Genomic DNA, 26,176 nt, shown 5'->3' on the forward strand with positions numbered 1-26,176 from the left:
GTGAACCGGTATACCGCCCAGCATTAGTTCCATCTATACTGCAGGTGAGCTATCTCCTCATTTGCAAGCATGAGTGGCATTAAAACATCCCCTTAGTCCTGGGCTTGCCAACCTTTTTTGGCAGGTAAGCCTATTTTGATGTCACAAAATGTTGGCGACCCATACTCATTCACAATATGAGCGCGCATCTCATCTCTGGTGTAACATCCAGTCGAGAGCGGTACTTTGATTTTTAAGCACATCAATCAAATATATCGCGCTGTCTTAAGTTTATTTTTACGTTGCTAGATTGTAATGAACAATCCATACTAGTTTCAAGAGGTTTTTATAAATATATATTCTTATGTAACATGCTTGTACATTTTAAGATGCCTTATACTCAGCCGACCCCATTTGAATTTCAGGCGACATGGGGTCCTGACCCCAAGGTTGGAAAACGATGCCTTAGTCATTTAATGGTCATTTAATCTGTACGAATGCTCAGAGGGAGTGTGGGGAAACACATTGCTGTAATCTGTACGAATGCTCAGAGGGGGTGTGGGGAAACGCCTTGCATCTCTGTAGGTCGTTCCTGGTGACCTTCCCTGCCCAGATGAGGTCGGCATCCGAAGCCAAACTGTGTGCCAGCCTCCAGAGTCCTAACGAGACTCTGCGCATGTCCATATATCTGACCAGTGGAGACAAGAAGAAGATGCTGCACCAGGAGACCTCAGACACAGACTTCCACCGCTGCGTCCACTTCCAGGTCAGTAGCTCACCTGCAGGGCAGGGGCCAGGTACATACACACCTGGAGAGCAGGGGCCAGGTTATTTAACCAGGTTATTTTTGTTATTTAACAGGCCCCATCGGTAAATAAAGACTCTGTGCAGAGTATCAAAGTAGAGGTCGAGGGTCGTACATCTCACTGGACTTCAGAGAGTCTGGTGAAGTTCAGGCCAAAACCTGATCCCGTGACCTTCATCCAGACAGATAAACCCATATACAGCCCAGGCCAAACAGGTACGTCCTCCTATAGACGCTTGATACAGCCCAGGTACGTCCTCCTATAGACGCTTGCATATACAGCCCAGGCCAAACAGGTACGTCCTCCTATAGACGCTTGATACAGCCCAGGCCAAACAGGTACGTCCTCCTATAGACGCTTGCATATACAGCCCAGGTATGTCCTCCAATAGATGCTTGATACAGCCCAGGCCAAACAGGTACGTTCTCCTATAGACGCTTGCATGTACAGCCCAGGTATGTCCTCCTATAGACGCTTGCATGTGGTCGCAGAGTCAGTTGTAAACACCCAGATGGTCCATTTCGAGGTCTGATTCTAACTCTGATTCTCACTTGCAGTGTATTTCAGAGTGGTTACCATGGATACGGAGTTCATTCCCCTTCAGCAGAAGGTGAGTCCTGCTGAGTTTTCTGACTGTTTGTGTAGTGAGATAGACGTCCTCTAAGGAGCTGTACTGTAGTGAGGTAGACGTCCTCTAAGGAGCTGTACTGTAGTGAAGTAGACGTCCTCTAAGGAGCTGTACTGTAGTGAAGTAGACGTCCTCTGAGGTAGACGTCCCCTCAGGAGCTGTACTGTAGTGAGGTAGACGTCCTCTAGGGAGCTGTACTGTAGTGAGGTAGACGTCCCCTCAGGGACTTGTGTAGTGAGGTAGACGTCCCCTCAGGGACTTGTGTAGTGAGGTAGACGTCCCCTCAGGGACTTGTGTAGTGAGGTAGACGTCCCCTCAGGGACTGTTGTGTAGTGAGGTAGACGTTCTCTCGGGGACTTGTGTAGTGAGGTAGACGTCCCCTCAGGAACTGTTGTGTCGTGAAGTACTCCCTCTTATTAAGCCTGATAATAAGCCCATCATTGGTCCTTAATGGTGTCTGTTAGTCACTTGGGGAGGAGCAAACCAGAAGTCTGGGTATTTCTCATGTTTCTGATATTCTAATTGACACATACTGCCCATGTTCTGCTCTTGACTTTAAAATAAGAAATGCCAGATTTTGAAGCTGCTCTGCCTCAAGCTCATAACTGCCTACCTGGCATGTGAATTACTTTAGTCAACGGAAATGTACGTGTGTGGGCTGAATCTCTTAGCTGAGTGCTTTTTTTTCTCTGTATTTTTTTGCTCATATTGGGGAGTTTGGCCCTCTCTCTCTGAGGCGTAATTCAACATACAAACTGAATGTCTGGCTCCCTCTACTGGTAGGTCCTAGTAACTGTAACTGCCAACGGCTCGGAGCAGTTCAATGCACTGCAGTGTTGCGCGGTCTGCCCGAAATTAAGCGGTCGCCCGCGGATGACCGCGGTCACCCGCGGTTATGAGTCATAAACAAAATATTTTAATGATATTCGGGTCATTTGCGGGCGGGTCAGTTAAAATTAATTAAATATATATGTTCTACAAATAGGCCTACTTAAAATATCACGAGAAAGCTAGCATCAATACAGTAAAGCATCAATACAGTAAAGTCAACAGTAAAGAAGCAAGACGCGAGTTAAAATAATAAAGACACCCCTTCAGGAAAAGCGATATAGGCTATGGTTATGGTCTAGGCCTACTTCTTGCGAAGCCATTTAAAAGTATGACCGCCAAAACGGGCAGCCTGCAGGAATAAATGTTATGGCACAGACTACACAGCCATATCTACCGGTATGTATAGGTTCGCGCATGCATAAAAGTTAGTAGTAAAGCTTTGTGTTTCATTCAGCATTATAAACCAGTTCTTACGCTAACGTTTTGACCAGCAATGTATCTCTCTTGCCTACCTCGCCTCACCATTTCTGTTTTCGAAAGAAAGATGTATGTCCATGGCCTTCAAATCTTATCCTAGTGTTCTTATCCTTTGTGCGTTGCGTGCGTGCTTGCGCTCTTATTCTCATTCTTTCTCCTGCGCAAACATTATGTCCTGCATGCTTACTGCGTGTAGTTCTACTGCATCAAGTTTCGTAAATAAATTAGTTTGTTTTTACAGAAATGGCCTACTGTCACACTGCATGCAGCCTATAACCAAAAGCACACATTTTGTAAATAAGCGGGTCGGATCGCGGGTCGGGTATAATTTTGTCCTAATTAATATTCGCGGTCCGAGTTGCGGTCGGGTTGATTAAAATATCGGGCGACCGCGGGCCGCTTGTGACCAAACCCGCGCAACACTGATGCACTGCAATGTAATCGATAGAGAGAGAGAGAGAGAGAGATAGATAGATAGATACTTTATTGATCCCCACGGGGAAATCCACCATCCATTCCAAATATTCTGGTCTCTGTGTTTAAAAACCAACACTATAAAGCACTCATCATTTAAATAAAAAAGCACTAATCATTTCTCTTCTGTCTCCACAGTACAGCCTGGTGACACTTGAGGTGTGTACATAACGGTGTTTTATATTATATTTATCTATCTTACGTGCCTTTATGTTTACTCCCCCACACCATGCTGTGTTTCTCCCTCGGAATTATTCTGTAGATTAATACAGTAATCTCATATTCCACTTGAAAATATCCTTTATTAAAGGAGAATTCCGGTGTGATTTTGACCTAAAGTGTGTTGAAACATGATACCGAGTGTGAACGTATGTCTCATAGCTCACAAAAATAATTCAGTGGAAATGCATGGATTCCAGTTGCTGCTACTGGAAGCAACTGAATCCATGCATTTCCACTGAATTATTTTTGGAATCTGATCCCTTATCATACCTGTTCGTTTGTACTCGTCGCTCGACTTATCGTGACTAAATTCAAGATGGTGATCGAACGGTAAAATTCCTTAAGGTACTGTCTGTAAATAAACTACCAGTGCTTTTTCAAAGTTCTCCATGTCTCGTTTTAAATGTCAAGGCCCTCGGAAGTCTACCAATGAAGTATGGAGCTACTTTGAACCTCGTAAATGGTGTAAAACAGTGATTTATTTGCATGGCTAGGCCGATGCCCGAGGCACCGCAACGAAACACTGTTGGTAGCATTGGCTAACTAGCGCCAGATTTCTGAGTGCAGGGGACAAGCCGAGGTGAGCTATGAGACATACGTTCACACTCGGTATCATGTTTCAACACACTTTAGGTCAATATCACACCGGAATTCTCCTTTCAATTCCTTTATTAAATATCCTTTATTAAATTCCTTTGAACTTGACCATACATATTGTGTGAGTCTAAGGAAAAAGTGCTTGTAGACTGAAATTGCAACAGCAGCACAAGTTTTAGAGTTCTGTTTTCTCAAAATGTGCGGTTTCATCAGAGTATTAAACTCTGTCGCTTGTTGGCCGTTCTCAGGATCCCCGTGGCAACACCATTGGCCAGTGGCTGAACGTGTCGTCGGAGCGTAAGATGCTGCAGCTGTCTCACGCCCTCAACCCAGAGGCTGACCAGGGCTACTACATGCTGTCTGTGACCGGAGAGCAGGGCGCAGGGTCGCACCAGTTTCAAGTGAAACAATATGGTATGTTGTTGTTGTTGTCTAGAGTGACACGTGTGTGTTGTGTGCTGGTAGCCCGGCATGGACAGAGGCTTCTTGTCCCAAAGTGGGCGTGTCCCTTCGTGCTAGTCCTTCTCCAGAGTCCCACTTTCATTCCAAACTGATGTACATTCCACACTCATATTCATGTGCAGATGAACATTCCACTCATATTCATGTGCAGATGAACATTCCACACTCATTCATGTATCTGTACATTCCACACTCATATTCATGTGCAGATGAACATTCCACTCGTATTCATGTGCAGATGAACATTCCACACTCGTATTCATGTATCTGTACATTCCACACTCATATTCATGTGCAGATGAACATTCCACACTCATATTCATGTATCTGTACATTCCACACTCATGTTCATGTGCAGATGAACATTCCACTCATATTCATGTGCAGATCAACATTCCACACTCATATTCATGTGCAGATGAACATTCCACACTCATTCATGTATCTGTACATTCCACACTCATATTCATGTGCAGATGAACATTCCACACTCATTCATGTGCAGATGTACGTTCCACAAAAGGTTGTATATTTAGCACAAGAATATATCTGTTATAAAGTCATCCATGCATTTAGAAGACGGGTTGGAAAACTGTCTTGGTGGACAGCCACCAAATCCATGAAGTGATGAGTCTGACATTTTCACTCGATACACATTTGGCCTACAACATTTTTAGTCTGTTCTTGTCAGATGAGCAATCCTTCAAGATGACACGCTATACAGCTTTGTTTGTGTTTATATATAATATGTTATACATATATAATATGTATAGCTATACAGGTTTGTCAGTATGTTTTTTAGGATGTTTAAGAATAGTGTAAAGCCAACTGGCACGTTTAGGACAAAGTTTTTTTGTTACCATGGCGTCTCTTCCTCCTTTCAGTTTTGCCCAAGTTCGACGTGACGCTCAACAGCCCAGAGTCAGTGAGTGTGGGAGCAGCAGAGATCCGACTGCAAGCATGTGCCAAGTGAGTGACACGGGGACGGGTCATTCTCAGGAAGTGACACGGGGATGTGTAGAATTCTGGGGTAGACCTCTAAAGTTCATGGCCATGCTGCTGGAGGTCCCACGGCTGCTGGAGGCCTTATGGCACCTGGAGTATCAGGGACCGCCCCCGTGATCACGCTGTTTTCCCCACTGAGAGTGTTCATGTGCTTTGCTGTCAGAATGTGTGAAAAACATGGATGCCACAACAAAGGTTAAAACATATGCTCACTAATCTTCAATACAACTGTGTTTGCTTAAAAATATGGTGGAATATGCAGATTTCAATTGACAAAAATGGCAAATTCCCAAGTTCACATTAAAATTGCTGGACATGAAAGTCCACATGGACTACAGATGAACTACGTGACGACAAAAGTGACGACGAGCCCCCAACTGGGCAACTCCGGTGAAGTACAACAATAACATCTTCAAATAAAGTGATCCGGTGAAGTACAGCGGCCATTAAATGGATACATCTTCACACAGTGATCCGGGCTGCATCCCATAGCTCTCCTCAAAAAGTAAAGAATAATAGAAAGAAAACATAAAACGCACAAGGTAAAATCATTTAAAAATAAAGAACAATTAATAAGAAAAAAAGTAAAGTAATAAACGACAAGGTAGAATAAATATGTAGAAACAGTTTGGTCTTAAATCTATATTTAAAACTGGCTACAGTTGGGGCCTTTTTTGATGTCAAAAACCAGTAGGTTTTACTAACAGGTTTTTCACCTGGGACCATGGAGACATGTCTGATGGGTATTTAGGTCCTGCTCCATTTACTGATTTAGAAACAAGTAGTAGTGCTTTAAAGTCAAGTCCCTGCACTGGCTTCCAGTAAGTCACAGAATTAAGAATTGGAGTAATGTGGCCAGTTCTTTTAGTTTTTGTTAGAATCCTAGCTGCATTTTGGTATCACCTGAAGCTGTTTGATAGTCTTTTTAGGAAGGCCTGTGAACAGTCCATTGCAGTAATCAACCCTGCTGGAGATAAATGCATGAATGAGTTTTTCTAAATCATGTTTTGACATCAGCCCTCTAAGTTTGGCAATATTTTTGAGGTGGTAAAAAGCTGATTTAGCTATCGCTTTCATGTGGCTGTTGAAATTTAGATCACTGTCAATTAATACGCCAAGATTTGTAACCGTACCCTTTGCTTTAAACCCTTTTGTGTCAAGGAGAGTGGCAAAGTCTTTCCTCCTTTTTACCAAATATAATTACTTCAATGTTTTCTTTGTTCAGCTGAAGAAAAATTTGAGACATCCAGGTGTCGATTTGTTCTATACACTGACACATAGATTCAAGAGGACCATAGTCGTTTGGTGACGGAGCTAAGTAAATGTGTCATCTGCCACATCACCCATCTTGCAGTACAGCTGCAGTTGATGGAGGTTTTCACCTGTTAAGTGTTGTGATTGTGTTGGTTTGTAGCCTTTAAGCGTTGTGATTGTGTGGTCTTTTAGCCTTTAAGCGTTGTGCTGTGTGACCTTGTAGGCCGTGACCTTGACCTTGTAGGCCGTGACCTTGTATCCCGTGTTGTCCCTGTTCTCAGATACACGTTTGGGGCGCCTGTGCCAGGGAAGGCTACTCTGTCTTTGTGTCGAGAGTCGGATATCCAAGGAGGCGATGGCGTTGATCCCACACTATCAGTATGTTGGGAAGAACTGGTGGAGGTAAAGATATACTTCCAAACTAAATGATCAACATCCTAGTTATTCACTCTTCTGTAAATGTTGCCTCAATATGATTGATTTTGATATTAACGAAATTAACATTAAAATGTAAAATAACATTTATGTTTGCCACACATTTATTTCATTTCTGCATTTAAAATGAAGTTATAACAGTAGGGATTAAAGGGCCAAGTAGACCATACTTGTCAACCCTCCTGTTTTTTCTGGGTTTCTGACCTATTTTAACTTTTTTCCCACTGCCTTCCCATCTTAATATTTTTTCCTGTAAAATATCCTAATATTTTAATAACATTAGCCCTACCACCGCACCTGTCAGTCTATGTAGCCTACTGTTGTCCTGTTGCTACCCCCTTGCCCTTCCAGCGAAGCAGATGTTTTCAAAGCATTGTTTTGCTTGCTTGAAGGCGACTTGGTGATATTAGTCTATTTAAGATAACAGCGTGGTTGTTGTGAGCATGATTTTGATGCCAATCTGTAAGCCAAGTAACGGTAGACCTAGCTCTACACCTTGTTTAGCTAGTGCAGCAGTTTTGTTGTATGATCTTCCTGTTGCTATCAGCAAGAATTCTATGTTGATGTTCTTGTATTTTGGGTGAGACCTGGGGGATCTCCCTTATTTTCAACGCTCAATGTTTGACAGCTATGAAGTAGACTGACAAACACTTCCTGAGGCTGTGATGATGCAGGTTTGTGGAGTGTTTAATTGTAACTGTGCTTGTTTTGCCCACAGATGGACAAGTCTGGCTGTGGCTGTTATGCATTCTATATGGCAACATTTACACAGCAAGACTTGAACAAAAAACTGAGGGATATCCTAATATTCAAGGCCACAGTAGTTGAAGAAGGAACAGGTAAGCCAAAGCGACCCTTTTGTAAACTGTTTGTCCACCAAAGGTTCCTTGTCTATATTTCATTTTGTCTTCAGGTATCAGTCGTTCAGAGGTCAAAAACATAGATTTGGACTTCTCTCTTGGGAAACTCTCCTTTGTTGATACACCAAACGTAATTGAGGACGGGGCAGTTATGGAGGGCAAGGTAGGTGAAAAGGTCGTCTCTGCAAACACATCTGCCATGCATGCACTACGGTCATTTAAAATTCTTCTCCATCTTTCAAATGCCTCTCCGTCAACTGTAGTCTTATTCCTCCCCTGCACATGGAGCTTGTTCAAAATATGGTGAGGGTTTTTAGTTTTGGTTGAATATAACGTTAGCACATGTCTAGGTCTGTACTTGCTGTATTATTGGGTAATGGGGACTGAGTTTGGGGAAAGTTTCCTCTCTGATGTTTTGTTTGTGTTTGGTTCAAATACCATCGAATGTGACATCATCTAGAATTGCTGACTATACCTTTGACTTTTGACCACCAGCCTCCGGTATTGTCAAGTGTTTCCTCTTCTTGGCTGTGCTTAACCCTCACTTGATAGGGCGGTACCAATACTGAACTTTTAAACTGGGTTTCACTCAATAACCAGGCCTCTGTTCCATCTTTATCCTTTTTTATTTGTCTTCAATTTTTGCAGCCCAGATATTTACAGGTGAAAAACCGGCTGTCTGTTCAGTCTTTGAATTGGTACCCGATCCTGCACAGTTTCAGGAAAGCTCAATGAGAATACGTATTTCTTTCTCACGCTGCACTAGCGTTTTGCCGGTTCAAACTATCCCGCTTGGATTGGAGACGTGCGTATCTTTGTTCTACTTGAGTGCACACAGGTGAGTGATAATTAGTCCCGCCTGACCCCCGACGAGAAGGGGCGTTCACCGCGACACCTCCCACTCAACCTTTTTGTACTTGGACGGAAAGGTTGCAGAACTATAAGGCGAACTTAAACACTCCGGGGACTGCTCCTCTACAGGCAAAAGGACTACAAGTCGTCTAACATCTCTGTGCAGCATCACTCCATTAGACCTCTCTACCCGGCCATCAGAAACTGAGGACTGGGTCGCTGGCTTTTGATGCTGAACTAAGGCACAGTTGCCCGGTGTGACACGGATCTCAACATCTCTCACAATGCCCTTTGAGTCTGGAGCTACTGTGACAACTCTGCCAAGCCTAAACTGACCTCGCAGAGCGTTTTGGTCACAAAGCCAAACAACATCCCCAACAGCGACATTTCTTTCTGTGGTGTGCCATTTGGTTCTGATGAAGAGACTTGGGCCAGCAAGCTGGCACCACGCTTTCCAAAATTCGTTAACCTGGGCCTGAACTTCACGAAGACGCTTGTAGGGGTAGTTGTTAAAGTTGAAAGACTTGAAGTCACCACTGGGAGATGCTCGCCCCAAGAGAAGCGAGTTTGGTGTTACATACTCAATCCGGTCCTCCCGACTCTGGACTCTTGCATCAATAGGCCGCTCATTAGCCAGGTTAGCTGCCGAATGGAGGGCTGTGAGGAACTCACTGAAAGTAAGGTTTGCCGACTTGCTCAAACTCTGAAGAGCTCTCTTAGCAACCCTTACGGCAGCTTCAGCAGCTCCATTTCGATGTGGTGAATCGGCAGGGAGCACTTTCCACATCCAGCTTGTCCCATTTTTTATAGCATACTCCTCCAGGCTTGCTGTATCTTGGCTTCGCAGAAAGGTATACAAGTCCTCCAGAAGAGGTCTTGCACCAATAAAATTAGTCCCAGGGTCTGACCAAACCTTACAGGGGTGGCCCCTGATGGCAACGAATCTTTGATAGGCCATTAGGAAGCTTTCAGTGGACATACTACTGGCAAGATCTATGTGTAGGGCCCGGCTCGCCATGCAGCAGAAGATGACCCCCCAAACTTTCATGGACACTCTTCTTTTGATGTCATCTCTCACCAGGTATGGTCCAAACAAGTCAACAGATGTAAACTGGAACGGCGCAGCGGGTCTTGACCTTTCCACTGGTAGATCACCCATCACTTGTTGGCATACTTGAGCTCTTGCCTTCCTGCAGTGGATGCACTGGTTGACAACTTTCTGGGCCAGCCTTCTACCTTGTATGACCCAAGCCTTCTGCCGTATCCTTAACAGAGTCCCAGCAACCCCTTCATGCCCTTCCTGATGACTTTGGCGTGCCAGTAGAGTCCCCAGCCAGGTGTCAAAGGGAATTAGTGGAACAGCCAAGCAGTCTCCTCTGAAATACTGGATTCGGCCTCCGCACAATAGAAGCCCACTAGCTTCGTCCTTGTACACGACCAGCCGGTCTGTTGTAGTGCTGGGGAAGGTAACTCCTTCTTGTGTTGCTAGACACAGATCTCTGAAGGCGTCCTCCCTTTCGGCCACAGTGACGATGCCAGCCAACGGGACTGCCTCCCACTTTGATCTTCCCCAGGCTTTGCCATGAAGAAACTTCTTTGCCGCCCGCCAGACGAGCGCTAGTGACTTTATCATTCGTGCTAGGCTGCTGAACCGCTTGATATCCAACAGGCTTGTAGCTGCAACCCCAGCCGGTGGCCTATGCAGATCCACGGAGGTCAAAGTTGGATCCTGCCTGGGCTCTTTTTTTGCTCCAGCCCGGGTAAGAGCAGCAACAAAAGCCTTCTTTTGGATGCGTGTGAGGTTCTCTCTTGCTTCAACGGCAACATCCTTGGCGGACTTCACTGGCCACTCACTCTCCGGGAGACTTAGGAACTTAGGACCCAGCTGCCACTCTGTGCCTTCGTCCAACTCCTTGGGGCTTGCACCTCTGGAGATGATATCCGCTATGTTGAGTGGCCCAGGAACCCACCACCAGTCTTGGACGTTTGTGCTGCCTTGAATTTCCCCAATTCTATTCGCAAAGAATGTCTGGTATCCGTAGCTTTCACGTTGGACAGCTCCCAGGACTGTCTGGCTGTCAACGAGGTGGTACCACCTCTCCACACGAATTCTGCAATGCTTCTGGAAATACTTCTTCAGACGGGCAGCATAGACAGCTCCACAAACTTCAGCCTTAACAGCGTCCCCCTTATGGTCTAAAGGAGTCAGCCTAGCCTTGGATTCGACTAGCCGTACGGTCACGCCTTGTGGCAACTTCCACCGTAGGTACAATACAGCGCCATACGAGCGTTCGCTACCATCAGAGAATGTGATACCGCAGGGCTCGGCGAGTGGGTCAGGAGGGGTCAAGGCTCTGACGAATCTCAGTTGGCCGAGATCAGCATAATCTTCAAGGAGGCAGACAGCATCTTCCCGGAGGCCCTCGGACAAAGGTACGTCCCATGTATTTTCTGATGGACTATATTTGACCTTCGCTTCTTGAAAAGCTCTCCTCACCAAGATGGCTCCCTTCTGCTTGACAGGTGTCACAAGACCGAGGGGATCGTACAGCCCAGAGACTTGACTTAGGAGCTCTCTACGGGTGAGTGGATTTGGCACTTGCGCCCTTATTTCATCTTTCAACAGATTTTCTCCCAATCTCATCTTCTTCTTCTTTTTGGAGAAGTTCACAGCTACCATCAAGCGAAGTTTGTCGCTCTCTGGATCATAACCAAGGCCCAGAGCTTTATTGTTCTCTTCGGAGAGTTGGTTTGGAAGGACCATCACCGAGGGTTCTTCCCTCTCCAGGTCTCTGGGTCCTGGCCTCCCACTTTGGCCTGAGTAGACCCACGGCTTCATGTAAAATCCGCCGGCTTCCAGGATTTGCTCAACATTGGCTGTTATTTGCTTGAGCTGGCTCAGGTCATTGTGCGAGGTCAGGATGTCGTCCACATACGCATCTTGTTCCAGCGCACGGCGCTCTTCTGAGAGGTGGTTAAACATTGGCAGATTCGCTGTCTCACGCATGGCGACTTGTGCGATGCAGCCCGCTGGTTTATCTCCGATGTTGACCCTCGTAATTGCATACTCCTGAATGTCCTCCTCCTCAGAGTCTCTCCATAAGAAACGATGAAGATGTACCTCCTGGTCCTCAAGCCATACAGAATTATACATTTTTTTGATGTCCCCTAGCCCAGCGAAAACACCTTGCCGGAACCGTAAGAGGACAGCACGGATGTCATTGAGGACATCTGGACCCTTGATAAGTAGGTCGTTCAGGCTCTGGCCCCTGAATCTCTGACTACTATTCCATACAAGGCGGACCGGCGTGGTAACAGAGTGGGGGTTTGGCGCAATTAGGTGGCTAATATACCACACAGGTCCAGTCCAGCTTGCCAGCTCTTCTTTTGACAGTTTGACAGCAGCGTTCCGCTCAACCATGTCATGGACTTGAATTTTGTAGGCTACCTTCCACTCCGGCTCTCTTGCCAACTGCTTTTCAGTCCTCAGGAATGTTGCTTCGACAGCCCTCCTATTGTTGGGCAACGTTACCGGATCCTCCATCCAGGGGTATTTTGCATGCCAATGCGGCTTCTCACTGTGACGATCTCCGGTTACATATGTTAATCCACTCTTTATTTGCTCCAGCTCCCGCTCCTCAGAAATGGTCATCTCCTTCCCCCCAGGTTGACAATTTCCACATCTACAACCGCCACACCTGGGTTCACAGGCAGCCCCGATGCTATCCCACCTCCACCAGTTCATGAAGTCTCGGCCGGCAGCACACGTAGTGGCTTGGGTGAATGAAGGCAGTTGAGCTGAGCCATTACAGATGACTTCTTTATACTCCGCAGCCGCTGTCCGCATGGAGCGTGCAAAATGCGTTCTGGAGCCATGGGCCGTGACTGTGACATCTTCCAAAAGATCCGGATGAGAACCGCCCACTGTTTTTCCAAGGGGACCATCCCACAAGACTAGGTCACCGACGGAGCGCACCTTCTGAGGGACGAGCTGGCCTTCTTTATGACTGATGAGGAGCTTGATTTTAGTGGGACGGACCAGTTCATGGAGGGGAATGTCGGGAAATATTTTTTGTAGTCTCTTGGGTGACACATGCTGATTGATTTCCGCAATGCTATCCAGCCCGTAACACACAAGCTGGTGGGGTCTCAGGGTTCCCTTTGAAGTTGTGACCCGGATCTTCAGTAGATACCGCTTGGTCTCAACTGTTACTTGCATCCCGCCAACTCCATGGACTGTGAGCGTGACATCCTCACTCCTCAAATTCAGCTCACCTGCTGCCTCGTGAGTGATGTAATTGGTATCGGATGCCAAGTCTATCAAGGTACCGATCTTCTGCCCAGCATTCGCAGTGACTTCAAGGATCATCATTATGACTGGGAACTCCTCAAGGCCGTTCTCCGTCAAGGCTGAACTAAATGTTTTTGAGACAGAGTTACAGAACACATTTCGACACCGCTGAGCCAAGTCGGGGGCCAGGCTTGTCAGGAACTCCTCCTGGGTCTCTGTGTACTTTTTTACTTCGCCCCTTCCTTCGCCCCTTCCTGGGCTGGGCTTCAATCTCCTTAGTCCATCTCCTTTGCTTCCAACCTTGGGACAGAGGTAATAGTGATGACCCGGGCCTTGAATGTTCTTACACCAATCGCTTTTGCACAGAAAGGTTGTCTTGCATTCTGCATCGCTGTCGTGAACCTCAAGACACCTCCCACAAGCACCAAGTTTCCTGACTGCTTCTTTCTTTTCTGCTACTCTGAGCATTTTAAACTTCTTGCAATAATACAGCTTCCTCCCGTGGCCCCTCTCTCCACAGACAACACACGATGCTTGGGAGCTTGAGGAGTGGGTGGACTTTGTTCGAGCGTGCTTTTGTGGGATTCTTGTCTCCCTCTTGCTGGGGTCATCATCCCTTAATTGGTCTAATTGTTCGTAAATTTTCTCCTGACTTCTCAGAAACTTAAGGAGCAGGTCGAACCTGTCTTCAGGTGCTCCGGCTTCCTCCCCTTTTGATACATAGACCAACCACTCCTTTTTTAAGCTTTCAGGCAGCTTGCTCTCCAGGGACTTTGTGACGAGTGGATTTTTCAGGGCGCCCGTATTTCCTAACCCGCTGAGGTCATACAAGGCTTTTTCAACAACCTGGATCAAGTCCACGATCTTCCTGGGTTGGTGACCTTTCACCGGTGGCAGCGCCTGCAGCTCTTCAACAATTTCCAGGGCAATTGCTGTTTTGTTTCCAAAACGGTTTTCAAGGACACGAAAGATTTCGTCCGCCGTTCCATAAGTTGACAGGCGAAGGTCCCTTGCTACCTTCTCCTCGAGGCTATCCAACAGCTGGAATTTCCTCACCTCCTTGGAGCGGGTAGGTTCCCCTTGCTCTTGGAGCGCCTCCCATTCTTTTTTCCAGAGGTAGAAGTTTCGCTTATTTCCATCAAACTGCGGGAGTGCTGTTGGCCTCAATTTGATAGCAGGTGACCGGTGTGGGATTTCTCCTAGGGACCCCTCATTTTCTAGCTTCGACTGTAATAGGGTGGCTTTGCCTGAAATCAAGTCAAGTAGCTGACCTTCCACACCCCTCATGCGCTGCTGAAAGTCAGGCCGCTCTTCATCTGGGACCCAGCGAGTCCATCGCCGGGTGGCTTCTTTTGCTGCTTTCACCAGCCCCTCAAGGTTGCAAAGCATTAATTCATACACCTCCAATTTCAGGCCAGATTTATTCTCCTCCAGCCGCTCGCACTCCTTTTCCGCTGCCTCCAATGCTAGGGACAGTTCTGGGTAGCCAAAATGTTGCCATAGAACCCTCTGAACAGCCGTCTCCACCTCCTCAAGCTTTTGCTCACACTCTTCTGTTGTCTTTTTACTGTCTGCACTTACATCCTCTTTTGTTGTCTTTTTAACGTCTTGTACTTCGCCCTCTTTGGGGGTGGACGCGAGCTCCACTTCCTCAGTCCAGACAATTTCCAACTCCTCATTTGCTTCCATCACTCGGTCAGCCTCCAGCACAACCTTGCTGAAGCATTCCACCAGTTCTTCCGCCGACATTTTCTTGCAAGACCTCAGCACTGAGTTTGCCAGTCGGGAAAACCGCTGTTTGGCAGTCGTTCTCTCTTTCTTTAACTTCTGCAGAGACTTTGACTCAGCCATTTTGGGCTTTGGAAAGAACTTTAAATTGGCACGCTTGGCTTGGCTTGACAGGAGTTGCGGGCTCGGACTCAGCTGCGGGCGGGCGTGTGGACTCAGCTGCAGGCGGGCGTGTGGACTCAGCTGCAGGCGGGCGTGTGGACTCAGCTGCAGGCGGGCGTGTGGACTCAGCTGCAGGCGGGCGTGTGGACTCAGCTGCAGGCGGGCGTGTCAGGTGGGGTGGGCTTAGTAGGAGCACTGGGTGGGCTCAGTTTCGCAGGAGCTCTGCCTCGGCTTGGTAGGTGTTTCTTCAACCAGCTCGTAGCGGTTTTTCACTGTCAAGTGTTTCCTCTTCTTGGCTGTGCTTAACCCTCACTTGATAGGGCGGTACCAATACTGAACTTTTAAACTGGGTTTCACTCAATAACCAGGCCTCTGTTCCATCTTTATCCTTTTTTATTTGTCTTCAATTTTTGCAGCCCAGATATTTACAGGTGAAAAACCGGCTGTCTGTTCAGTCTTTGAATTGGTACCCGATCCTGCACAGTTTCAGGAAAGCTCAATGAGAATACGTATTTCTTTCTCACGCTGCACTAGCGTTTTGCCGGTTCAAACTATCCCGCTTGGATTGGAGACGTGCGTATCTTTGTTCTACTTGAGTGCACACAGGTGAGTGATAATTAGTCCCGCCTGACCCCCGACGAGAAGGGGCGTTCACCGCGACAGGTATCTTGCCAAACAACCTTTCACTAGACTTATGGACTGTACCTTTAAGTATTTTCACATACTGATCTTGGTGCTGTGTGAGTGTGAGGGGAAAGTGATTCAGACACTGGCCTTGGTGTTGCAGGATTTGATCGAAAAAAGGAGATTCAGCCAGTTGTCTTGTCTGATCAGTGCTATGAGGTACATTTCTGGAACCAGTGGCAAAGACTAGCCAGCGGAAAGCACAAAGTCACACTGCGTTAGTGTTAATTTCGTCAGACGAGACGAGAGGAAATATGTTCGTCAACAACCTTTTTTTTCATGACTAAGACGAGACTATGACGAGATGGCAGTAATGTCCTGAAACACTGACTAAGACTATCTTAAGATGCGTTATTGTTGACGAAAAAAGACGAGACTGAAATGTTTTGCATGAAATAAAAACTAAGATAAAATCTCTCCATTTTTGTCTACAAAATGAGAAGACAGAATATCTAGCTGTTACGTTTTCAAAATTTTCCGAATGAGTTCATATGCAATATCTTTCCTGTAGGCTAGTCTACGTGCTGTTGCTGCAACCCTGTGGCTGCAACACCTCCACATTGACCCCATCAATGTGGACTGGTAGCAGAGTGGGCTTAGACCTGCGGAAATCCACCACCATCTCCTTGGTCTTTGAAGTGTTAAGTTGAAGATGATTGAGTTTGCACCATTGCACAAAGTCCTCCACCAGGCTCCTGTACTCCTCCTCCTGCCCGTTCCTGATACACCCCACAATTGCAGTATCATCAGAAAAACTTCTGCATGTGGCATGACTCGGTGTTGTAGCAGAAGTCAGATGTGTACAGGGTGAACAGGACTGGAGAGAGCACAGTTCCCTGTGGCACTCCGGTGCTGCTGATCACAGTGTCAGAGAGACAGTTCTTCAGTCTGACGAACTGTGGTCGCTCGGTCAGGTAATCTGTAATCCAGGTTACCAGGTGAGCGTCCACACCGATCTGCAAGAGCTTGTCTCCCAATCTGAGGGGCTGGATGGTGTTAAAAGCACTTGAGAAATCAAAGAACATGATTCTCACAGCACTCTTCCCCTTGTCCAGGTGGGAATGTGTCCTGTGTAGAAGATAAGTGATGGCATCGTCCACGCCCACTTTCTCCTGGTAAGCAAACTGTAACGGGTCTAGTGCATGGTGTACCTGGGGTCTGAGCATGCCTAAGACCAATCGCTCCATTGTCTTCATCACATGTGATGTGAGAGCGACAGGTTTGCAGTCATTAAGCTCACTAGGGTGTGGCTTCTTAGGGACAGGGGTGAGACATGATGTCTTCCACAGTGTTGGAACTTGTCCAAGGCGTAGGCTCAAATTGAAGATGTGCTTCAGTGGCTCCCCCAGTTCAGCAGCACAGGCCTTGAGTAGCCTTGGGCACAGTCTGTCAGGCCCAGCTGCTTTATTGCTGCGCAATTTCTTAAGTTGGACTGTCACTTGATCTTTTGTAATGGTGAGTGGTGTAAGGGGAGGGGAGGGGAGGGGGAGGGGTGCATCTGGGATCTGTGTGTCTGATGGCTGTTGACTGAGGTCGTTGTCACCTCATTGTTTGTGATCGCCATGTGGGGGAGGGGTGCAAAATCCAGTGATGGTGGGGGTACGATAGCCTGTGATGATGGAGGTGAGTGTTGCGCTGGTATTGAGGGGGTGTGAGGGTGGACAGACCACCACCATTGGAGCTGGAGCAGGGCAGTCAAACCTGTTGTAGAAGTGGTTCAACTGGTTCGCCCTGTCCAGGTCCCCCTCCACAGAGCTGCTGTTCTTCTTCAGGCCAGTGATAACCTTCATGCAGTCCCATGTCTCCTTCAAGTTGTTTTCCTGCAGCTTCTGTTCCACCTTCCTTCTGTAGTCCTCCTTAGCTTCCTTCAGCTTGAATTTGAGTTCCCCTTGCACGCGCCTCAGCTCTGCCATGTCCCCCTCTCTGAACGCCATCTTTTTCCTGTTGAGAAGGGTCTTCACATTGCTGGTTATCCAAGGCTTGTTGTTGGGAAAGCAGCGTACAGTTCTGGTGGGAACAACAATGTCCATGCAGAAGTGCAGGTAGTCAGTTGTGCACTGTGTGAAGCTTCTCTCATACAAATTAACATCCCCCAGAATGTCCATATGGAAATTTTCATCATTTAATGTCAACTATTTAACTAGTTAGACTGATGATGCAAAGTTTGCTAGCAAGTAAGCTAATATGGTAAGTTCGCTAGCAAGTTAGCTATGGCTAAGATGGAGAGTCTGTTTGGGGAATGTGTTGTGTTTGGGCGCATATCGCCATCTAGCGAGGCGGAGTAAAACATTAATACTTTGGCCTATGACAGTGTTTCTCAAACTTTTTCAGTTTCAGGACCACTTAACTAACCCTAGCTAAAAAAAAATAGTCTACACAATAGGCCTACTCACTGAACCACCTTGCTTATTGTCTTTGCACTTTGCTTATTGTGTGGATTCATACTGTATGATTTAAACTGGCATATATTACATAGACAGTGTTGCAGAACTGTTTTTACAGTTGGTTCAATATTGCAAACAACTCATCTATATTATATTTTACCACGTCTGCTCGCGGACTACTTGGGATAGCTTGCGGACCACCAGTGATCCCCGGACCACACTTTGAGAAACACTGGTCTACGAATATGACAGTGGTCCAGTCAAATCTTTTACTGTCTATGGTCAAATCCCAGCTGTGCATGTAAACATACTGACTGACAAAAAATCAGAATGAGTAATTATAACAGACGAGTAGCCCTGTGGACACAATATTGTTGGAAAATTGAGATGTGTGAAACACTATTTGACTCAAATGGTAATCAGAAATAATTTGTTTTAAAAAAAAAAAGACTAAAATGTGTTGACTAAAACTGACTAAGACTAAGATACCTTTAGTTTTCTTTTGACTAAAACTAGACTAAAATGACGAGACTTTTAGTCGACTAAAATTTGACTAACAAAAATGATATTTGAATGACTAAATATGACAAAGACTAAAAAGGACATTTCGTCACAAGACTAAGACTAAATTAAAAATAGTTGACAAAATTAACACTACTGACTGCGTTTCCTTTCTCTACAGATCAAAGCGACCCATTACAATGACACTGGCATCGCTGGGAGGATGGTCCATCTGTTCAAAGGTCCGAGATGGAATGCAAAGCTTCTGCTGAACCTGACCACAGACTCCGCTGGAGTGGCCCAGTTCTCCCTCAACACAGCTCCTTTCCCAGGGGACTTTGAGCTCTTTGTAAGCTGGTCACTACAGTCAGTTCTCCCTCAACACGACTCCTTTCCCAGGGGACTTTGAGCTCTTTGTAAGCTGGTCTTCTGGAAAAATCAGTGAATGCACTGCAGAAAAGCTACGTCTAGTGTCTATGTGAACGTGTTCTGTATAGATTGTGCACAAGCTAATGCTAGTATATTTTAGTCTCTGCGTGTGAGTGCATGATGTGTATATTCTACACAAGCTAGTGCTAGTGTAGTTGAATCTTTGTGTTGGCGTGTGATGTGTAGGTCGTACACAAGCTAGTGCTAGTGTAGTTGTGACGGTGCTTTGTGGAAGATCCAGGCATTCCTCCTTTCTCGTCTCTAATGCTTCTTCCTTTCCAGGCCAGCCTAACTACAGACACCGACACATACAGACCATATAACACCCCATACTATGACTCGGAATCAAAGTCTGTGTCCAGATTAAGAACAGCATCTCCAGACTCGGCGTCATCCAGCTCTCTGTCCATAATAGATGACAAAATAAATGGTGCTCTTCAGTGTGGCAAAGACGTACCCATCACCATTAAGTACACCTTCACTGGGGAGACTTTCAACGCAGACTCTGTGGATGTCATTTATATGGTATGTGGAATACAGGTTCCATTCCAGACATCTAAAGTCATTTGAATACTTTATGTCATTAGTTTTCCTTGTTTGTTGCAGGTTTTATCAAGAGGACAGATTGTTAATCATGGCTTTGCTGAAGCTTCAGTGAAGGGTTCTCCACCAGTAACTCAGGGTGAGGTTTCTTTCCAGTTGTCCGTCAGTGCTGAGATGGCCCCCTCAGTGCAGGTCCTGGCCTACTGTGTCTTACCCAGTGAGACGGTCCTGGCTGACAGCAAAACCTTCTCAACGGAGAAGTGCTTCATAACCAAGGTACCACACTACAGCATGATGTTGTCATGGTAGCACACTACAGCATGATATTGTCATGGTAGCACACTACAGCATGATGTTGTCATGGTAGCACACTACAGCATGATATTGTCATGGTAGCACACTACAGCATGTTGTTGTCATGGTAGCGCACTACAGTGCAATGGTGTAATGGGAGCACACTACAGCATGTTGTTGTCATGGTAGCGCACTATAGCATGTTGTTGTCATGGTAGCGCACTACAGTGCAATGGTGTAATGGGAGCACACTACAGCATGATGTTGTCATGGTAGCACAGTTGAGCATGTTGTTGTCATGGTAGCACAGTTGAGCATGTTGTTGTCATAGTAGCACACTACAGCACGATGTTGTCATGGTAGCACTCTACAGTGCAATGGTGTAATGGTACCACACTACAGCATGATGTTGTCATAGTAGCACAGTAGAGCATGTTGTTGTCATGGTAGCACAGTAGAGCATGTTGTTGTCATGGTAGCACGCTAGATGAAGGTTGTGGAAAGTTGTCTTTGTCCTCCTCTGCTGCTCTGTGATTGGTTGATAATATGCTGTTGTGTACACAGGTGTCGGTGCAGTTCTCCCCCCCTAAATCGGTTCCTGGAGAGAAGAGCTCCCTGCAGCTGTCTGCTCAGCCTGGCTCTCTCTGCGGCCTCAGCGCTGTGGATCAGAGCATCTACATCCTGGAACCTGGGAAACGACTGAACGCTGACAAGGTTACCAGCACCATGACGACATAGATCTGACCCAGAGGGGACCGGGCCTCTGATGCCCATATGTGTTACTGCCCATTACGGCCTGAAGAGAGGAGGAGGAGGAGGAGGGGGGGGGGGGGTGTGTAATGATAACTGATGAGCGGAGGGGGGTGATGATGCGTTCCTCTTCCCCTCCAGGTTTTTGATCTGTTACCACCGATGGACTCGTTTGTTGATTATGAAGTTGAAGATCCAGTAGAGTGTCTGAAAGTGAGACCTCGGAGATCTTCTGCAACTGATGCCTTTGCAGTTTTCCAGGTCTGAAAAATAAGCACTTGAACACAGAATAAGTCCATATCCTAATGTCCATAATATCTGTGAAGGAGGAGTCTATCTGCGTCTGTGTCTGTTTTAGAGGTTGGGGCTGAAGGCTGCAACTAACCTGGTTTTGCGTCTTTGTCTGTTTTAGAGGTTGGGGCTGAAGGCTGTAACTAACCTGGTTTTAGGGACACCAGACTGCTTACTGTACCGGGGGGAGACGTACCACAAGGGATTCCGTAAGAGCACTTAAACATGAAACACACTGTAGACCTTGAATTGAGACACTGTAACCTAATTTAACAATGAGGCTCATTTTACTTGGTGTTTGTAGACCTGACCATTGACCAAGGCCTCTGATTACGTCAGCTGCTCTGGCCTCTTTTTCCTCCGCATGAAGTGTGATGCATGAACATCACCTCCATGTCTTCCATTTCCGCGGCCTTTGATCCATACAGGGCGTATGCTGGAGGGACGGTGTCCCAAACTCTGACTTAGTCGAGAGGACAGGACCTCTACAGTCCTGTGTCCATGCCATCGCCATAGCAATTAACACTACACAGTCCTGTGTCAATGCCATCTCCATAGCAATTAACACTACACAGTCCTGTGTCAATGCCATCTCCATAGCAATTAACACTACAGTCCTGTGTTAATGCCATCGCCATAGCAATTAACACTACACAGTCCTGTGTCAATGCCATCTCCATAGCAATTAACACTACAGTCCTGTGTCAATGCCATCGCCATAGCAATTAACAATGGCTCCCAAGCCTCTCCGAAGGCCTCCAAGCCATTTGTAAAGCAGAGAGCAGGACTCTGCTGCACAGGAGCAGAGAGGGCAGTTACTACAGGACTCTGCTGCACAGGAGCAGAGAGGGCAGTTACTACAGGACTCTGCTGCACAGGAGCAGAGAGGGCAGTTACTACAGGACTCTGCTGCACAGGAGCAGAGAGGGCAGTTACTACAGGACTCTGCTGCACATGTTGTAGGAGTTTGTTTCTCCTTGATGGGGTATCCCGAGGTGGCCTATGATTTTGTTTCTCCTTAATAGGGTATGCAATTGCTGCAGCAGGTAAAGCAATTGCTGCAAATGCTGCACCAGTTGCTTCAGTGCCGGAAAATGTTGGTGTGACTGTTCGTACAATCTTCCCTGAGACGTGGATCTGGGAACTGGCAGAGGTCGGGTAAGTGGCCACGTAGAATCAGGGATCCTGTTTCCAGCACTAGATCCCCATCACCATTGCTCCCCATATCCAGCCCCATCACCATTGTTCCCCATATCCAGCCCAATCACCATTGCTCCCCATATCCAGCCCCATCACCATTGCTCCCCATATCCAGCCCCATCACCGTTGCTCCCCATATCCAGCCCCATCACCGTTGCTCTAACGTTGCTCTAACGTTGCTCTTCACAGGGGGTCTGGAGAAACACAAGTCCCTCTCACTGTCCCTGACACCATCACCACCTGGGAGATGGAGGCGTTCTGCCTGTCCCCCCAGGGCTTCGGTCTGGCCCCCCCAGTTCAGCTCACTGTGTTCCAGCCCTTCTTCCTGGAGCTCTCCCTGCCCTACTCCATCATCCGTGGAGAGACCTTTGAGCTCAAAGCAACAGTTTTCAACTACCTGCCCCAGTGCATCATGGTATTGCAACAGTTTTCAACTACCTGCCCCAGTGCATCATGGTATTGCAACAGTTTTCAACTACCTGCCCCAGTGCATCATGGTATTACAACAGTTTTCAACTACCTGCCCAAGTGCATCATGGTATTGCAACAGTTTTCAATTACCTGCCCCAGTGCATCATGGTATAGCAACAGATCATGCTCTGAGCATAAGGACTTTGAACCTTCTGGTAGCCAAAGTGTGTTCTGATTGAATTACTTAATTAACTGTGTGTGTGTGTGTGTGTGTGTGTGTGTGTGAAACTCGATTCCCTCTCTAGCTTTTTATTTCAACATACCGTATTCGCCCCACAGGGTTACATTGTAGAATCATCCGACGTTGGTATGAAACATGGTGCCCATGATTTGAGTTGTCCGAACTCTTTTTATATATATATATATATATATATATATGGCTCTGTTCAATAATATACTGTGTAATTCAATTCAATTTATTGTGCTTATAGAGCGCCGAAACATTACACATGTATCATGGCGCTTTACAGAATGTAGGCAATCAGAGAAACAGGAAAGAAAGGAAGAAAAGAAAAGAAAGAGAGGCCCATGGGTAACAGGGGCGAGGAAAAACTCCCTAGAATTGGAGATACATATAGGAAGAAACCTCGAGCAGATCCACGACTCAAGGGCCTGACCCATCTGCCTAGGGTCAATACAGGACAGTAAGGTCTGTGTACATGACAAATGCATATGATAGTCAGATGTAGAGAATAAGACATGGTGTTAAAAGCACTTGAGCTAGTGCTTGAGCTTGAGCTGTGTACCGTTGCATCTCGTGTGTGTGTGTGTGTGTGTGTGTGTTAAACAAGTCCCTCTCTGGTAGGTCACAGTGTGTGTTAAACTCAAATCCCTCTCTGGTAGGTCACAGTGACTCCAACCCCTTCATCAGACTTCACTCTGACTCCCTCCTCTGATGGCCAGTACTCCTCCTGTCTGTGTGCAGATGGGAGAAAGACCTTCAAATGGACACTGGTGCCCTCTGTATTAGGTGAGTAATGCTGAGAGAGTTAAAGGAAAGTGGGTAACTTTATTAGACACTGGTGCCCTCTGTACTCTGTGAGTAATGCTGAGAGAGTTAAAGGAAAGTGGGTAACTTTATTAGACACTGGTGCCCTCTGTATTAGGTGAGTAACGCTGAGAGAGTTAAAGGAAAGTGGGCAACTTTATCAGACTGGTGCTCTCTGTACTCTGTGAGTAATGCTGAGAGCGTAGAGACACTGTAGTAGTGGACACTGCTGAAGCTGACCTGGGAAACTTGCCTGCAGGAGAGATGAGCGTGACGGTGAGTGCGGCCGCTGGGCCGTCCCAGACTCTGTGTGGCAATGAAGTGGTGACCGTCCCAGAGAGAGGCCGCGTAGACGCAGTCACTCGCTCCCTCAAGGTCAAGGTAGGCCTGCCAGTAGTCCTGCACAAGATCAGTCATTTTGAAGTCCCAAGAAAATCTCCAAAGAACCTCTAGAGCTAAAATCACACTTCTAACATCTGTAACTTCTCTCTTGTAAGGCTGAAGGAACCGAGAGGGTTAGAAGTTTCAGCTTGCTCTTATGTCCAAAGGGTGAGCTCCAATCTTCTGTATCTATAGTTCACGTGTTGTCCTTATGCATACTCTATGGAATGTATTAATAGATTCTTGTGTTAAAAGGAAACTGATGCTATTCTTGCATGCACTGTTATGTCCATGTAATTTGGCCAGACCTTTATTCGTGTTAGACCACTGGCCATTGGCCTGCTTGGCCCTCAACTCAGTTCCATGTTGTATCCACAGGGGGCGCCCTGACGGAGGAGGTGGAGCTGACCCTCCCAGGGGATGTAGTTAAGGGATCAGCCAGAGCCTCTGTGTCTGTGCTAGGTACCAACAGTCACATACAACACACGCTTCATATGCACAGCAGAGCCTTACATTGAGCCTTTCATTTGCTCACTGACTGCTGAAACCCTAACCACGTTTGTCCAAGAGAGCCTTACATTGGCTCACTGTCTGCTGAAACCCTAACCACGTTTGTCCAAGAGAGCCTTACATTGGCTCACTGACTGCTGAAACCCTAACCATATTTGTCCATGTTTGTCCAAGAGAGCCTTACATTGGCTGGCTGACTGCTGAAACCCTAACCATGTTTGTCCAAGAGAGCCTTACATTTGCTGACTGACTGCTGAAACCCTAACCATGTTTGTCCAAGAGAGCCTTACATTGGCTGGATGACTGCTGAAACCTTAACCATGTTTGTCCATGTTTGTCCAAGAGAGCCTTACATTGGCTGACTGACTGCTGACACCCTAACCATGTTTGTCCAAGAGAGCCTTACATTGGCTGACTGACTGACTGCTGAAATCCTAACCATGTTTGTCCAACACTCCATGCCTCCTGCAGGAGACATCATAGGTCGCGCTCTGAAGAACATCGACAGCCTCCTGCAGATGCCTTATGGTTGTGGGGAGCAAAATATGGCCATCCTCTCCCCAAATATCTACATTATGCAGTACCTGCAGAACACTGGCCAGCTCACTGCAGACATTAAGGAGAAGGCCACCAATTTCCTCAAAAGTGGTGAGATGTTCTCTTCCTTTTGACAGTAGAGGGCAGTAGAGGGCACATGTCTATGTTCATTATTATGTATCCATCCTGGATAGTGAACCCCTGAACAATATGGCACCTCTAACTTTAGAGTTCTGTGTGGTAGGCATGACTAATGACTATTTCCGATTTACCTTTGTAGCACCGGGTTGAACCCCTTTTGCCTTCAGAATTGCCTTAATTCTTTATAGCATACACTACCAGTCAAAAGTATGGACACACACACACACACACACACTTATCATAGTTTTTTATTTGATTCTTTTTTTTTGTACTACATGGTACAACAATACCTACAACATCCAAAGTATGACAGAAGACAAAGCTCTCTAGAAATATATTATTTCCATGTGCCACATTTCATATTCTTCACCGTTTACCTCTATATCAAATTTGTTGAGAATTGATAATTTTATTGATTTGATATTATTAAAGCCAACTTCGTTCTTTTGAAGCGGTGCCTCCCCATGGCCACGCCCCTGGACACGCCCCTGATCTTTAGCAGATGCTCTCGATCACGTCTACATGCCTAAATGCATTGAGTTACTGCCATGTGATTGGCTGAATAGATATCTGTTAATGAGCAGTTGAACACATGTGCCTAATAAAGTGGCTGGTGATTTGGAACATAATTATGAGTAATCAACAGGATACCAGAGGCAGCTGAACTACAAGCTTCCTAATGGAGCATACAGCACGTTTGGAACAGGAGATGGAAACACATGGTGAGTCCATCCTGGTTCACAAAGTAAGACACCTGTAGACCACAAGACTGTTGATGTTCTATCACATGGTTTTAATCTGGACGTGGTTGATGTAATAGATACTGCATGCTCCGACCACAAATCAGTAACGTTTAATGCGCCGTTTCCCATGATGCAACACATGGCTACTAAAACGTCACAGTGCCACTCAAGGAGGTCCTCCCCCTCTACGGCCTCAAGTGCATCCTCCCCGATCCTCATCTGCACTGAGCACTGAACAGGTGGCTGTTTTTAAAGCTAATAAAGCG

At 46.5% G+C, this 26,176-nt stretch overlaps 1 pseudogene; it reads left to right on the forward strand.

The window, feature by feature from the left end:
- The first annotated feature begins 1,353 nt into the window (after nucleotides 1-1,353).
- Nucleotides 1,354-26,176, forward strand: part of LOC143131801 (alpha-2-macroglobulin-like protein 1) — a 29,916-nt pseudogene continuing 5,093 nt past the window's right edge.

The sequence above is a fragment of the Alosa pseudoharengus genome, unplaced genomic scaffold, assembly GCF_046254945.1.
Source record: "Alosa pseudoharengus isolate Yale_2024_CS ecotype anadromous, Long Island Sound unplaced genomic scaffold, YU_APseudo_1.1 YU_APseudo_1.1_scf_18, whole genome shotgun sequence".
Taxonomy (NCBI): domain Eukaryota; kingdom Metazoa; phylum Chordata; class Actinopteri; order Clupeiformes; family Clupeidae; genus Alosa; species Alosa pseudoharengus.